This window comes from Drosophila sechellia, unplaced genomic scaffold (assembly GCF_004382195.2).
Source record: "Drosophila sechellia strain sech25 unplaced genomic scaffold, ASM438219v1 U_212, whole genome shotgun sequence".
Lineage (NCBI taxonomy): Eukaryota > Metazoa > Arthropoda > Insecta > Diptera > Drosophilidae > Drosophila > Drosophila sechellia.
Window position 1 is genome coordinate 50,854 of NW_022611153.1, and position 16,584 is coordinate 67,437.

The following is a 16,584-nucleotide window of genomic DNA, read 5'->3' on the forward strand; positions in this document are numbered from 1 at the left end:
ACAAACATTGTATATTTTAGGTTGTTGCATTAGCCAACGTATGCTCATAACATAGATGAACAATACATATTCGCAACGCGTGTATATTATGGTCCATATACACACACACTTATTTTGATTACCACACATTCAAAATTATTTTTATTTTAATTCGACTTCTACTTTCGAATTTAGTTTAGTTTCTTCGATTTCCATTTTCGAGAATTTGTTTTTATAGGAAACGCCGTTGTTGTAGTAAGTACTGCCACAAATACGCACAGCAACATTAATAATGTTAAAGTCTTTTTATGAGGTTGCCAAGCCCCACATATAAAATAAAAGCCATCTTCATTTTATTTTGACTTTAACTTTTGATTCCGTGGAATCATTTTGTAATATTTTTATTTTGGTAAATTGTATTTATTTGTATTATAACAAATATTTATTAACGATAAGGATATTATACAATAATGATCCTTCCGCAGGTTCACCTACGGAAACCTTGTTACGACTTTTACTTCCTCTAAATAATCAAGTTCGGTCAACTTTTGCGAAACAACCGTAACACGCAAGGCGTCACAGTGATCACGTCCGGAGACCTCACTAAATAATTCAATCGGTAGTAGCGACGGGCGGTGTGTACAAAGGGCAGGGACGTAATCAATGCGAGTTAATGACTCACACTTACTGGGAATTCCAAGTTCATGTGAACAGTTTCAGTTCACAATCCCAAGCATGAAAGTGGTTCAGCGGTTTACCCGGACCTCTCGGTCTAGGAAATACACGTTGATACTTTCATTGTAGCGCGCGTGCAGCCCAGGACATCTAAGGGCATCACAGACCTGTTATTGCTCAATCTCATTATTGCTAGACGCAATTTGTCCATTTAAGAAGCTAGTGTCCTTATAATGGGACAAACCAACAGGTACGGCTCCACTTACATAAACACATTCAAACACAATAAACATTTTACTGCCACCATGAATGAAGGCTACATAAGCTTCAGCACCATAATCCTGAAGATATCTATTTAATATATTTGAGTCTCGTTCGTTATCGGAATTAACCAGACAAATCACTCCACGAACTAAGAACGGCCATGCACCACCACCCATAGATTCGAGAAAGAGCTATCAATCTGTCTTACACACTTATGTTCGGACCTGGTAAGTTTTCCCGTGTTGAGTCAAATTAAGCCGCAGGCTCCACTCCTGGTGGTGCCCTTCCGTCAATTCCTTTAAGTTTCAGCTTTGCAACCATACTTCCCCCGGAGCCCAAAAGCTTTGGTTTCCCGGGAAGCGACTGAGAGAGCCATAAAAGTAGCTACACCCAATTGCTAGCTGGCATCGTTTATGGTTAGAACTAGGGCGGTATCTGATCGCCTTCGAACCTCTAACTTTCGTTCTTGATTAATGAAAACATCTTTGGCAAATGCTTTCGCTTAAGTTAGTCTTACGACGGTCCAAGAATTTCACCTCTCGCGTCGTAATACTAATGCCCCCAAACTGCTTCTATTAATCATTACCTCTTGATCTGAAAACCAATGAAAGCAGAACAGAGGTCTTATTTCATTATCCCATGCACAGAATATTCAGGCATTTGAAGCCTGCTTTAAGCACTCTAATTTGTTCAAAGTAATAGTACCGGCCCACAATAACACTCGTTTAAGAGCACTAGTGCAGGTTTTTAAATAGGAGGAACATATGAAAAAATACAAGTATTTAATCACATATAAGAACTCCACCGGTAATACGCTTACATACATAAAGGTATAGTACTAACCACAATTGTAAGTTGTACTACCCGTATGAAGCACAAGTTCAACTACGAACGTTTTAACCGCAACAACTTTAATATACGCTATTGGAGCTGGAATTACCGCGGCTGCTGGCACCAGACTTGCCCTCCAATTGGTCCTTGTTAAAGGATTTAAAGTGTACTCATTCCAATTACAGGGCCTCGGATATGAGTCCTGTATTGTTATTTTTCGTCACTACCTCCCCGAGCTGGGAGTGGGTAATTTACGCGCCTGCTGCCTTCCTTAGATGTGGTAGCCGTTTCTCAGGCTCCCTCTCCGGAATCGAACCCTGATTCCCCGTTACCCGTTGCAACCATGGTAGTCCTAGATACTACCATCAAAAGTTGATAGGGCAGACATTTGAAAGATCTGTCGTCGGTACAAGACCATACGATCTGCATGTTATCTAGAGTTCAACCAATATAACGATCTTGCGATCGCTTGGTTTTAGCCTAATAAAAGCACATGTCCCATAAGGTTCATGTTTTAATTGCATGTATTAGCTCTAGAATTACCACAGTTATCCAAGTAACTGTTAACGATCTAAGGAACCATAACTGATATAATGAGCCTTTTGCGGTTTCACTTTTAATTCGTGTGTACTTAGACATGCATGGCTTAATCTTTGAGACAAGCATATAACTACTGGCAGGATCAACCAGAATAATGTTTTTCCTTCATATTCCATTCATATTTTTTGAATCGAAATAAGCAATATAATAGATATATAGATTTTTCACTTTATATAATTCCATGATTTTTATTATATTGAATAAAATTCAATATTTCGCCTTTGGGTAAAATTTTAAATATATAAATATAAGTAAAAAATCTATTCGATTACGGCCATTTTTATATAGCATTCGTAATCCATATTTTCATTTTTAATTTATACTTGTTTTACCAATATAACAAGAATTTCATATAATTATTGTAATATATATGTTTCTATAATTTTATCTTTTTATATATACATATTTCATTATAAAATATCATTTTATTTCCAACATACATAATTATTGTATCCACACATGTACAATTTTTGTTTAACCAATATAAATATTAAGTTAAATCATTTGCATTTTGAAGATAAATTTAAAATTTATCTCTTTTCATATATCTCTCTGGTAATATATAACATAAAACCAAGCGCATATGATAATATTTCCACATTTAATATATAATTTTATATTTCTTTCATAAGAATCCATATTTGTATTATACCGTAACGATATAATAATCCAACTATACGGCAGGTAATAAATTAATATTTGCCTGCCTCCAAAAATTAACGATAATATATGGAAACGATTTGTTATTCTATATATAATAGAAACTTGACTTTTGTTTCAACGATATTATCTAAAAAGCGTATATTCCTATTATCCGCGGAGCCAAGTCCCGTGTTCTATAGAACTGAGAAACAAATTTGTACGGATAATAATATACTTTATTTTATGTAACCAATATAAACATAATCCGAAATAAATATTTCGAATAATGCGGGAGGTCGGCAACCACTGCCTACCTATAGTAGTTTTTGAACCCGCTGTCCTCAAAGCGGGTATTTTCAATTCCGTTTGCCACCCAACATACGGTCTATTCTCTTATATATTAAGAGATTATAGGAACATTTCATTTTTTTTCCATTATTCATATATAATATGATTATTTTTTTTTTTATACATATAATAAATATTAATTTTTATATGTTTATTATTTAATTTACTCATATAATTGCCAAATTCATATGAATACATAAGTTTTGAACAATATGAGAGGTCGGCAACCACTGCCTACCTATAGTAGTTTTTGAACCCTCTGTCGTAATTCCGGTCGTTTACACTACTATACCCTCTCACTATAATGGCTTTTCTCTATAATACTAAGAGAATATGGGAATATCTCAGCATTTTTTCCCATATACATATAATAATTAACCATTTTCATATGTATATTATTTAATTTAATCATATAATTGCCAAAATCATATGAATACATAAGTTTTGAACAATATGAGAGGTCGGCAACCACTGCCTACCTATAGTAGTTTTTGAACCCTCTGTCGTAATTCCGGTCGTTTACACTACTATACCCTCTCACTATAATGGATTTTCTCTATAATACTAAGAGAATGTGGGAATATTTCAGCATTTTTTCCCTTATACATATAATAATTAATCATTTTCATATGTATATTATTTAATTTACTCATACAATTGCCAAAATCATATGAATACATAAGTTTTGAACAATATGAGAGGTCGGCAACCACTGCCTACCTATAGTAGTTTTTGAACCCTCTGTCGTAATTCCGGTCGTTTACACTACTATACCCTCTCACTTAAATGGCTTTTCTCTATAATACTAAGAGAATATGGGAATATCTCAGCATTTTTTCCCATATACATATAATAATTAACCATTTTCATATGTATATTATTTAATTTAATCATATAATTGCCAAAATCATATGAATACATAAGTTTTGAACAATATGAGAGGTCGGCAACCACTGCCTACCTATAGTAGTTTTTGAACCCTCTGTCGTAATTCCGGTCGTTTACACTACTATACCCTCTCACTATAATGGATTTTCTCTATAATACTAAGAGAATGTGGGAATATTTCAGCATTTTTTCCCTTATACATATAATAATTAATCATTTTCATATGTATATTATTTAATTTACTCATACAATTGCCAAAATCATATGAATACATAAGTTTTGAACAATATGAGAGGTCGGCAACCACTGCCTACCTATAGTAGTTTTTGAACCCTCTGTCGTAATTCCGGTGGTTTACACTACTATACCCTCTCACTTAAATGGCTTTTCTCTATAATACTAAGAGAATATGGGAATATCTCTGCATTTTTTCCCATATACATATAATAATTAATCATTTTCGTATGTATATTATTTAATTTACTCATACAATTGCCAAAATCATATGAATACATAAGTTTTGAACAATATGAGAGGTCGGCAACCACTGCCTACCTATAGTAGTTTTTGAACCCTCTGTCGTAATTCCGGTCGTTTACACTACTATACCCTCTCACTTAAATGGCTTTTCTCTATAATACTAAGAGAATATGGGAATATCTCTGCATTTTTTCCCATATACATATAATAATTAACCATTTTCATATGTATATTATTTAATTTAATCATATAATTGCCAAAATCATATGAATACATAAGTTTTGAACAATATGAGAGGTCGGCAACCACTGCCTACCTATAGTAGTTTTTGAACCCTCTGTCGTAATTCCGGTCGTTTACACTACTATACCCTCTCACTATAATGGATTTTCTCTATAATACTAAGAGAATGTGGGAATATTTCAGCATTTTTTCCCTTATACATATAATAATTAATCATTTTCATATGTATATTATTTAATTTACTCATACAATTGCCAAAATCATATGAATACATAAGTTTTGAACAATATGAGAGGTCGGCAACCACTGCCTACCTATAGTAGTTTTTGAACCCTCTGTCGTAATTCCGGTCGTTTACACTACTATACCCTCTCACTTAAATGGCTTTTCTCTATAATACTAAGAGAATATGGGAATATCTTAGCATTTTTTCCCATATACATATAATAATTAACCATTTTCATATGTATATTTTTTAATTTACTCATATAATTGCCAAAATCATATAAATACATAAGTTTGAACAATATCAGAGGTCGGCAACGGTCTTTCCTCTATAATACTAAGATAATATGGGAATATTTCATCATTTTTTCCCTTATACATATAATAATTAATCATTTTCATATGTATATTATTTAATTTACTCGTATAATTGTCAAAATCCTATGAACACATAAGAGAATACAATATGAGAGGTCGGCGCAACCATAATATAGTAGTTGATGACGAGGTGTTTGGCAACTTGACACAATCCATTAAAGTCTTTATATTAATTATATGAAAGGGACAATATCATATGCGTCACTAAATTGATGACGAGGTGTTTGGCAACTTGATACAATTCTTTAAAGTCTTTATATCAAAAATTATATGATAGGGACAATATCATATGCGTCACTAAATTGATGACGAGGTGTTTGGCAACTTGACACAATTCATTAAGTCTGTATATTAATTATATGATAGGGACAATATCATATGCGTCACTAAATTGATGACGAGGTGTTTGGCAACTTGATACAATTCTTTAAAGTCTTTATATCAAAAATTATATAATAAGGACAATATCATATGCGTCACTAAATTGATGACGAGGTGTTTGGCAACTTGACACAATCCATTAAAGTCTTTATATTAATTATATGATAGGGACAATATCATATGCGTCACTAAATTGATGACGAGGTGTTTGGCAACTTGATACAATTCTTTAAAGTCTATATATCAAAAATTATATGATAGGGACAATATCATATGCGTCACTAAATTGATGACGAGGTGTTTGGCAACTTGACACAATTCATTAAAGTCTGTATATTAATTATATGATAGGGACAATATCATATGCGTCACTAAATTGATGACGAGGTGTTTGGCAACTTGATACAATTCTTTAAAGTCTTTATATCAAAAATTATATGATAAGGACAATATCATATGCGTCACTAAATTGATGACGAGGTGTTTGGCAACTTGACACAATCCATTAAAGTCTTTATATTAATTATATGATAGGGACAATATCATATGCGTCACTAAATTGATGACGAGGTGTTTGGCAACTTGATACAATTCTTTAAAGTCTTTATATCAAAAATTATATGATAAGGACAATATCATATGCGTCACTAAATTGATGACGAGGTGTTTGGCAACTTGACACAATTCATTAAAGTCTTTATATTAATTATATGATAGGGACAATATCATATGCGTCACTAAATTGATGACGAGGTGTTTGGCAACTTGACACAATCCATTAAAGTCTTTATATTAATTATATGATAGGGACAATATCATATGCGTCACTAAATTGATGACGAGGTGTTTGGCAACTTGATTCAATTCTTTAAAGTCTTTATATCAAAAATTATATGATAAGGACAATATCATATGCGTCACTAAATTGATGACGAGGTGTTTGGCAACTTGACACAATTCATTAAAGTCTGTATATTAATTATATGATAGGGACAATATCATATGCGTCACTAAATTGATGACGAGGTGTTTGGCAACTTGATACAATTCTTTAAAGTCTTTATATCAAAAATTATATGATAGGGACAATATCATATGCGTCACTAAATTGATGACGAGGTGTTTGGCAACTTGACACAATTCATTAAAGTCTTTATATTAATTATATGATAGGGACAATATCATATGCGTCACTAAATTGATGACGAGGTGTTTGGCAACTTGACACAATCCATTAAAGTCTTTATATTAATTATATGATAGGGACAATATCATATGCGTCACTAAATTGATGACGAGGTGTTTGGCTACAGGAAAAAATCATTTATTTATCGAATCATCAAGCAAAGGATAAGCTTCAGTGGATCGCAGTATGGCAGCTGCTCAACCACTTACAACACCTTGCCTGTTACAAAAGTCGTTTACAATTGATTCTAGGCTTTGTCATTGTATTAAATAATGCTTTTATATGTAACTAGCGCGGCATCAGGTGATCGAAGATCCTCCTAATTTACTATGTTACAAATTACATTGGCATCACATCCATTGTCGTTTATAAAATAAATTATAAACTTTAAATGGTTTAGAAGCCATACAATGCAAATTGCCCCTTATTTATCATTGCAGTCCAGCACGGATACGACCTTAGAGGCGTTCAGGCATAATCCAACGGACGTAGCGTCATACCACTGTTCGCTCGAACAAGTATTGTGCCATTGGTCCGTACCTGCGGTTCCTCTCGTACTACGCAGGAATGCTGTCGCAACAACGTTTTGTCATTAGTAGGGTAAAACTAACCTGTCTCACGACGGTCTAAACCCAGCTCACGTTCCCTTGCATGGGTGAACAATCCAACGCTTGGTGAATTTTGCTTCACAATGATAGGAAGAGCCGACATCGAAGGATCAAAAAGCGACGTCGCTATGAACGCTTGGCCGCCACAAGCCAGTTATCCCTATGGTAACTTTTCTGACACCTCTTGTTAAAAACTCTTTAAACCAAAAGGATCGATAGGCCGAGCTTTTGCTGTCCCTGTGTGTACTGAACACCGAGATCAAGTCAGCATTTGCCCTTTTGCTCTATGTGTGGTTTCTGTCCGCACTGAGCTGGCCTTGGGACACCTCCGTTATTATTTGAGAGATGTACCGCCCCAGTCAAACTCCCTACCTGGCAATGTCCTTGAATTGGATCATACCTGAGTAATTGGAGTTATACCAAATTTTCAAATCAAAAATACATAAATGCATCGTTTTATTAAAGAATTTGTTTGCGATTATATAACAAACTCGTGATACTTTGATCAAGAAGCTTGCATCAAAACCCAATACCATAAGATATAATAAATATATCCGTATAATGGCTAGGAAATGATACACGTTCCATTTAATCAAGTAAGTAAGGAAACAATAAGAGTAGTGGTATTTCATTGACGATACCAAACCGAGGTCTAATATCTCCCACTTATTCTACACCTCTTATGTCTCCTTACACTGCCAGATTAGAGTCAAGCTCAAAAGGGTCTTCTTTCCCCGCTAATTATTCCAAGCCCGTTCCCTTGGCTGTGGTTTCGCTAGATAGTAGATAGGGACAGTGACTTTCGGACCTCTCCGAACTTGTTTTACGTGGCGTGTTCCACACTGAAGGGATTACAACCACGACACCCTGAACACCCACAAGTGGTGCATGTATCAACATGGTGCATGAGTCTGGATACGCCAGACAAACGTCCCGGACTGGAAGCTATAGCTATGTACATAGCGACCACCCCGGTAGCAATTCGAGTACTTGCTTGCCGGGCAAGCACTCCCCCTTGCTGAGGAGCGAGATCTACCTAAAATCTCTACTGATCTCTGGGTCACAGCACCCGAGTTTTGCGCAACTAGCACCGTAACTCAAACGTCGAACACGAAGGCTCTACCCGCGATATGGGTATCAACCACAGCCACCACGATACTCCCACCAGGGGGCCTACCTCAATGTGCTGTCTTGGAGCAGCACAACCCGTGGTACCGAAAGAGAGGCTCGGTGGGCCTCCTCCTTTTGCTCCGACAAGCATGGTTAGAGGAACCAGTCGCTATATTAGTCGCCTCTTACGACAAGCAATAGCGGGCTGTGGAAGTATTCTCGCCCGCTAACCACACGGCGAAGTTTTGGGCTAAATACCCCTCCTCCTACGGAACACCTCGTCCGCAAACGCTGCCAGCCGTTGAATCCTCTGCTGATCTTCCAGGATTCTATTGAAGGTCCAGTTTTCGCCAAGGCGCTGCACTCCAAGTCCATCGAGGTTTCGCAAATCTGCATATAGAGGACAAGCGCACAATATGTGCATCCAGTCCTCATATGGATCACCACAAGCGCAAGCAGTGGTATCGCTCTCCCTTGCAAAAATGCGTTAAACGACCCGTGACCTGTCAGCAGGAAAGACGTCCTCATCGAGAATCCAAAGCTTGGATCTCGATAGGCGAGAGTGACGTATGGGATGAACTTGTGCGTCACCCGTCCTGGTTCGCTGTCGTCATCCCATCTGTTTTGCCAATTCTGCAGCAAGCACTCCTCTAGGCGAGTCTTCCTCTGCTTCCAGCTTAGACACGTAGTGTCCTCGCCGTATAGCCAGTCGTTCTCCTCCAGCGGGTATCCACGCTTCAGCTTGTACTTGACCGCTAAAAACTTAGCAGCCAAGTCAAGCGGGGGAGCTCCGCCAAGTACCTGCAGTGCCACTGTGGACACTGTTCGGCATACCGAAAGGCATCCAAGCAGGATTAGCCTCTGGCAGGAGGCTAGTCGTCTCCGGGCGGCTACCTGTTCGGCGGTGTCATACCATACCGGGGCACCAAACAGCACACAAGGTGCCATGAGTCCGTCATATATGGTCCGCCTGGCTCGAGGACTGAAGCCCCAGTCGGCTCGAAGCACACGCGCCAATGCTCCAACGACTCCGGTCATCCGCTGGCGAAGCGAAGCTATGTGCGTGAGGAATTTCATTCCTTCACTGACCGTGATGCCAAGGTACCGACAGCTACGCACATACGGAAGGTTCGCTCCAGCAAACCTCACCGTAGGCGCACGTCTCAAGGCACCTTTCAGCAGCATTATTACCGTCTTGCTGGTCGAGACGGTAACGCCAACTTCCGCTCCCCACGCTTCTACGATGGACATCAGCTCTGCACCTTTTTCCTCTAGCTCAGCTCGGGAATTTCCCTCGACGAGAAGCAGCAAGTCATCCGCGTATGCACTCAGCTGGCAATACGGCTGGAGACGCTGAAGCAGTACATCCATCAGTATGTCCCAGATAAATGGGCCACTGATTGACCCCTGCGGGCAGCCTCTAGTTACCGGTACATCCACAGTACCGGAACTGCTTCGGATCACTGCTCTTCGGCCGGAGAAAAAGCTCTGCCACAAGCCCATCTCCCGGCATCCCAAGTCGGCTAGTCGGCGGAGTGCAGCACTCCATTCGACGTTGTCGAATGCTCCTTTGAAGTCCACGAATGTGCCGAGCACGTATTGCGCCGGGCTGGCACAAACACTGCTCTTCACGTGCCTCCAAGCATCCTCCACACATCGTCCTTGGCGAAATCCAAATTGCCATCTGCAGCCTTCCGGAAGAACTTCTCTCACACGATTCACCATGATGGCCTCGAGCACCTTACCAAAGACTGGTAGCAAGCATATTCCTCTATATGAGGAGGGCTCACATTTGTCCTTATCTGGCCCTTTGAGCAGCGAGACAACTCGTGGGCACTTCCACTCAGCGGGAAAGTATCCTAATCGGATGCATCGGGAAAACAACGATGCAAGGTGCTCGGGTATGGCGCGCCAGACTGCCTTGCAGATAGTGCCATTAATGCCGTCCAAGCCGGGAGAGCGCCTGCTCTTCAACCGGGCAACACATGCATCAACCTCGAATACTTCGAGGGCCGGTGGGACTTCCTCCGCGATGGCAGTCGGTGCTTCGGACTCCGCAACTGGGAAGAAATTGCGGAGGAGCACTCGTGCACAGTCACCCCAATCGGTGATCATCTCGCCATTCACGCGGAGGCACCCAATCTCCGTGCACTTCCTGCGGCCTCGGCAAATCTTATAGACGCGCCCCCATGGGTCGTCGGCATGATCTCCCACGAAGCGTTTCCACTCATCCATTTTCGCCCTCCAAATGAGCTTCTTGTAGTTGGCTGAGGCCCGCCTCAGGTCGACCAATACACGCTCTATTGCGGCATCATCATCATGACGCCTTCCATTTTGAAGTAGGCGACGAAGTCTCCGGACTTCGCGCCTTGCATCACAGAGGTCGGCAGTCCACCAACGTGCTCTCCTGCTGGGCAATCGGATGGACTTTCTTCCCAGCGCAATATCACATACATTATGTACTATACTGCGCAGGGTCGAAACTTGCTGGTCCAACGGCGACTCTGAGAAGTTTTCCGGAAGTTCGGCTGCTCTACTCACCATTTCCTCCTTGAACAATCGCCAACGTGCATTGGAGAAGTTCCAGGACGGCACAGGAGCTATGCTCTCAACTGCGCGCGCGGTAGTTGGTTCGGCCACAACAGTAATGATGTTGTGGTCACTCAATTCCCACTCGTCCACTCTCCACTCATATGTGGCCCACATAGATGCTGCCTCATTGACGATTGTCACGTCGATATCGCTTGTAGCTCTGTAATTATCGAACGTGTACACCTCTGTTGACTGGTTTAGGGCGGCGACTCTTGCCTCCAGCATCCACTCTGACAGCAGCTCACCCCGTCTGTAGTTAGCTTGCCCCTCGGCATGACGAGAGAGTTTGCTAAGCCACATGGGGGACACTGCATTCGCGTCGAGGCCCAGGATTGCGGGGGTTCTGCTGGCCTGCAGCAGGACCGCATCCATGTACCGGATGTACGGTTCCAGAGGTGCATCATACTGGCAGTATGCGGCGCAAAGGAAGATTGAGCCAAAACTCCCTTTCACGACCAGACATACGCCATAATCTGTGGTGAGGGTCTCCACTGGCATACAGATGGCTTCCTGGTGATCCACTAGGATGGCTGCCTTCCCTCGCCGATCGATGAAAATTCTCATTCCTTCAGGCAGCACATCCATTCCGTCCCCGCCGAGATACGGCTCCTGCACCAGCGCGAACATAGACTCCGATCTCCTGAGTCGGACTCCGAGCTCGATGGTCGCAGCTCGGCCTCGGCCACAGTTCGCTTGGATGAAGCTAAACATTAGTGTCTAGCTTGCACCCTCGCCAGCAACGCCCCGTATATCGGGCAAACGCTCGAGAGCATGTAATGCCCCGAGGGTTGCCCTCTGTGGCGGCAGTTCCGGCAGTCCACCGGGTTTTGGCACTTTGCCGCAGTGTGGCCTTGTTGCCCGCACTGGCGACAGACACTATCCTTCTGCCGGCATTCGCTGACCTTGTGGTCGAAACCCACACATCTGTGGCAGGCGTATGTGCGGACCTGTGACCGGCATCGGAATGAGAACCACTTGATGTAGACACGACCTACATCAAGCTTCGCCATCGCCCGGTCGTCAACCTCCAGCGTCACATTTACTGTGGCGCCGTCAGCTACCGACCACGCCTTGGTCACCAGGTGCACTGACTTCTTAAACTGGGCCAGATTCATTTCGCTGTCGAAGTTGTTTTCGTGGAGCTCCTTCATAAACTCCTCAGGGCCGATAGCTGTGTCGACGTCATATACGACGACCTTCGGCTTCTCGGCCGCATTCCGTGCCACATTTAGGCCAACCTCGGCGAATCTTTTTGAAGCGACCACCTTCTGCAGCTCTCCCACCGAAGGAGTGCGAATGATCGCACCACCACCTCGACGGAGCTCACGGACCTCGTGTACTCTGACTCCGAGAGAGGGTGCAACCATCGTTCGCACCTTTTCCGCTATGTCTTTCCCCGATAGCGCAGGGTCGTCGCACTTCACCACCGCTGACCACGTCTCGCGGACCTTGGTAGTCCGCGGGGCAGCGATGGGTGCAACCTGCTGCATCTGGGGAGCATTGGCGGCCGTATTTTTCAACAGATTCAACGACGGCGGCGGCGGTGGCGGCATAGCAAGCCGCGTCTCCAGCTCTCCGCACCGGAGCATTAGCGCCAACACCAGCTCATCGTAGCGGCTGATAGCATATGAGAGCTCTTCCGTGTCCACTTCTCCTAGTCTGCGGAAGCTGCTTCTCACCATGCGCTGTGTGGCCGACAGCTCTGCCATCATGGCTGCTTGCCCAGCACGGGCGGCAGCGGTGGCGGCAGTGGCAGTGGTGGCAACAATTTTAGCAGCAGTGAAAACGGCGGAGGCAGCAGTGTGGTCGGCAGCAGGGGCAGCAGTAGGATCAGCAGCGGTGGCAGCAGCGTGGGGGGGGCAGCATCAATGGCAGCGTTCTCCGTAGCCGCCCGGGCGTCCTCCAGCGACGAAAACGGCTCCTCCAGTACCCCAACGGGTTCTGGCACTCCATTCGATGCCAGGGCAACCAATTTCGCCTGCGTTGGCGCCGAGCTCTTAGATGCCAGATGGCTTCTGCGCCTGCCTCGTCTGGACTTCATCGAGGCACTACTTCCGCTCAAGGCACTCGCGCTGCTGTCGCTCTCCATCGGCATAAATACGATGGTGGCTCCACCTACCGTCGACGCCAGCAACCGTATGCTCGTTTACTCGCTGACAAAAGGTAGTTGCTCTGGAACTCGAGCTCCACCTATCGGTAGAGTCTGGTAGCACTAAAACTCTCCCTAGACACAAACCTTAGCAGTGACTCCCACCAATAAGCTTTGTGACAGCTGATCAAAAAGCTTACTCGAAAAACTTACTCGTAAGTTCGCCTTCAGCACGTGCTAAGTGGAAAATTCCCAACAATTAATTGTTAATTACTTCCAAACCGCTTGTTTATAACACACGAAAATTAGCACACGACTTTCGCGGAGCACTAATTCACCGATTTTATTACTTTCCAAACACGGAAAACCAAGTTCTTCGCAATCTGTACACGAGCGCAACGAAAACACGTCCGTCGTTAATCCATTCATGCGCGTCACTAATTAGATGACGAGGCATTTGGCTACCTTAAGAGAGTCATAGTTACTCCCGCCGTTGACCCGCGCTTACTTGAATTTCTTCACTTTGACATTCAGAGCACTGGGCAGAAATCACATTGTGTCAACACCCGCTAGGGCCATCACAATGCTTTGTTTTAATTAGACAGTCGGATTCCCCAAGTCCGTGCCAGTTCTGAATTGATTGTTAATTGATAATCGTTATAATTGATAAGAACTAATTGGTTTAACCCAAATAGTATTCTTAAAAATTTTAGCAAGAAAGTTCCACAATTGGCTACGTAACTAAACTATCCGGGGAACAAGTAACTAACATAAATGCTAGAAACTCTATTTACCCAGAACGAGCACATAAACCATGTTATTGTTTCCCAATCAAGCCCGACTATCTCAATCTTCAGAGCCAATCCTTATCCCGAAGTTACGGATCTAATTTGCCGACTTCCCTTACCTACATTATTCTATCGACTAGAGACTCTTCACCTTGGAGACCAGCTGCGGATATTGGTACGGCCTGTTGAGAAGTTTGCGTGTCCCCACCATAAATTTTCAAGGTCCGAGGAGAAAATATCGACACAACAGTATATGTCATGCTCTTCTAGCCCATCTACCATATCTCTCTGCGAAAGACTTCCATGGTAGTACGGCTATAAAACAGAAAAGAAAACTCTTCCGATATCTCTCGACGGCTTCTTTATGGTCGTTCCTGTTGCCAGGATGAGCACGAGGCCCATATTTAATAACAAACGGATACTCAACAGGTTACGGAATTGGAACCGTATTCCCTTTCGTTCAAAATTATTCAAGTGTATTATATTCGCTTTGTTTATATAGTTAGGCATTTTTGTTTTACTTGAAAATTTTCGGCTTTCGCCTTGAACTTAGGACCGACTAACTCGTGATCAACCACTGTTCACACGAAACCCTTCTCCACTTCAGTCCTCCAAGGTCTCATTCGATTATTTGCTACTACCACCAAGATCTGTACCAATGGCAGCTCCATGCAGGCTTACGCCAAACACTTCTACGCATACCATTGTACCTTCCTACTCACTAAAGTTTCAAAATTTATATCACAAGTAATATAAATCATCTACTTTAGCGGTAATGTATAGGTATACAACTTAAGCGCCATCCATTTTAAGGGCTAGTTGCTTCGGCAGGTGAGTTGTTACACACTCCTTAGCGGATTTCGACTTCCATGATCACCGTCCTGCTGTTTTAAGCAACCAACGCCTTTCATGGTATCTGCATGAGTTGTTAATTTGGGCACCGTAACATTACGTTTGGTTCATCCCACAGCGCCAGTTCTGCTTACCAAAAGTGGCCCACTGGGCACATTATATCATAACCTTGAACTTCATATCAAGAAAGTTAAGGTTCTTACCCATTTAAAGTTTGAGAATAGGTTAAGATCGTTTCGACCCTAAGGCCTCTAATCATTCGCTTTACCAGATAAGATTATTTTATATAATATTAAAATGCACCAGCTATCCTGAGGGAAACTTCGGAAGGAACCAGCTACTAGATGGTTCGATTGGTCTTTCGCCCCTATACTCAATTCTGACAATCGATTTGCACGTCAGAACTGTTTCGGTCTTCCATCAGGGTTTCCCCTGACTTCAACCTGATCAAGTATAGTTCACCATCTTTCGGGTCACAGCATATATGCTCAAGGTACGTTCCAGTTAGAGGCATAAATAATATAAATATACATTATACATAACTATATAGAACGCCCCGGGATTGTGTTAATTAGCTATAAATAGCTAAAAAACTAATCCCATTATTAGTCAAGTTAATTACGCTATTAGGTTTACATCCCAATAACTTGCACATATGTTAGACTCCTTGGTCCGTGTTTCAAGACGGGTCCCGAAGGTATCCTGAATCTTTCGCATTGTTAATCATACAAGAGCATATAATAAACACAAAAATCAATGATAATTATGCCATTATATAATTCCGAAAAATTAACGCTCTGTAATAATATAAATCTATCAGCACTTTATCAAATTAATAACATTTATTCTGTGTTAAAATGCAAGCAATTTAATTGGAATAAACTATAAGTTATATTTTATGATAAATTTGGGATATGCTAATAGATTACAATGTCCTTATATGGAAAAAATGCACATTATTCTTAATAATATTATTTAAATATTACAATTTTAATGATGAATTTTCCATAACGGATATTCAGGTTCATCGGGCTTAACCTCTAAGCAGTTTCACGTACTGTTTAACTCTCTATTCAGAGTTCTTTTCAACTTTCCCTCACGGTACTTGTTTACTATCGGTCTCATGGTTATATTTAGTTTTAGATGGAGTTTACCACCCACTTAGTGCTGCACTATCAAGCAACACGACTCTTTGGAAACATCATCTAGCAATCATTAACGTTATACGGGCCTGGCACCCTCTATGGGTAAATGGCCTCATTTAAGAAGGACTTAAATCATTAATTTCTCATACTAGAATATTGACGCTCCATACACTGCATCTCACATTTGCCATGAGTCGCGATCGAACACTCGACGAGTGCAGACGTGCCTGCGGATCGACAGCAAATTGTTAGCAAATTGTTTGCAAATTGTTCACAGTTG

General features: G+C 41.7%; 1 non-coding gene and 1 pseudogene across 1 annotated transcript; both read right to left on the reverse strand.

Moving 5' to 3' along the window:
- Positions 1–447: 447 nt before the first annotated feature.
- LOC116802744 lies at positions 448–2,442 on the reverse strand. The gene has a single exon (XR_004363111.1). It is a non-coding gene; the product is annotated as a small subunit ribosomal RNA (ribosomal RNA).
- Positions 2,443–7,265: 4,823 nt separating this feature from the next.
- On the reverse strand, positions 7,266–16,584 carry LOC116802750 (annotated as a pseudogene).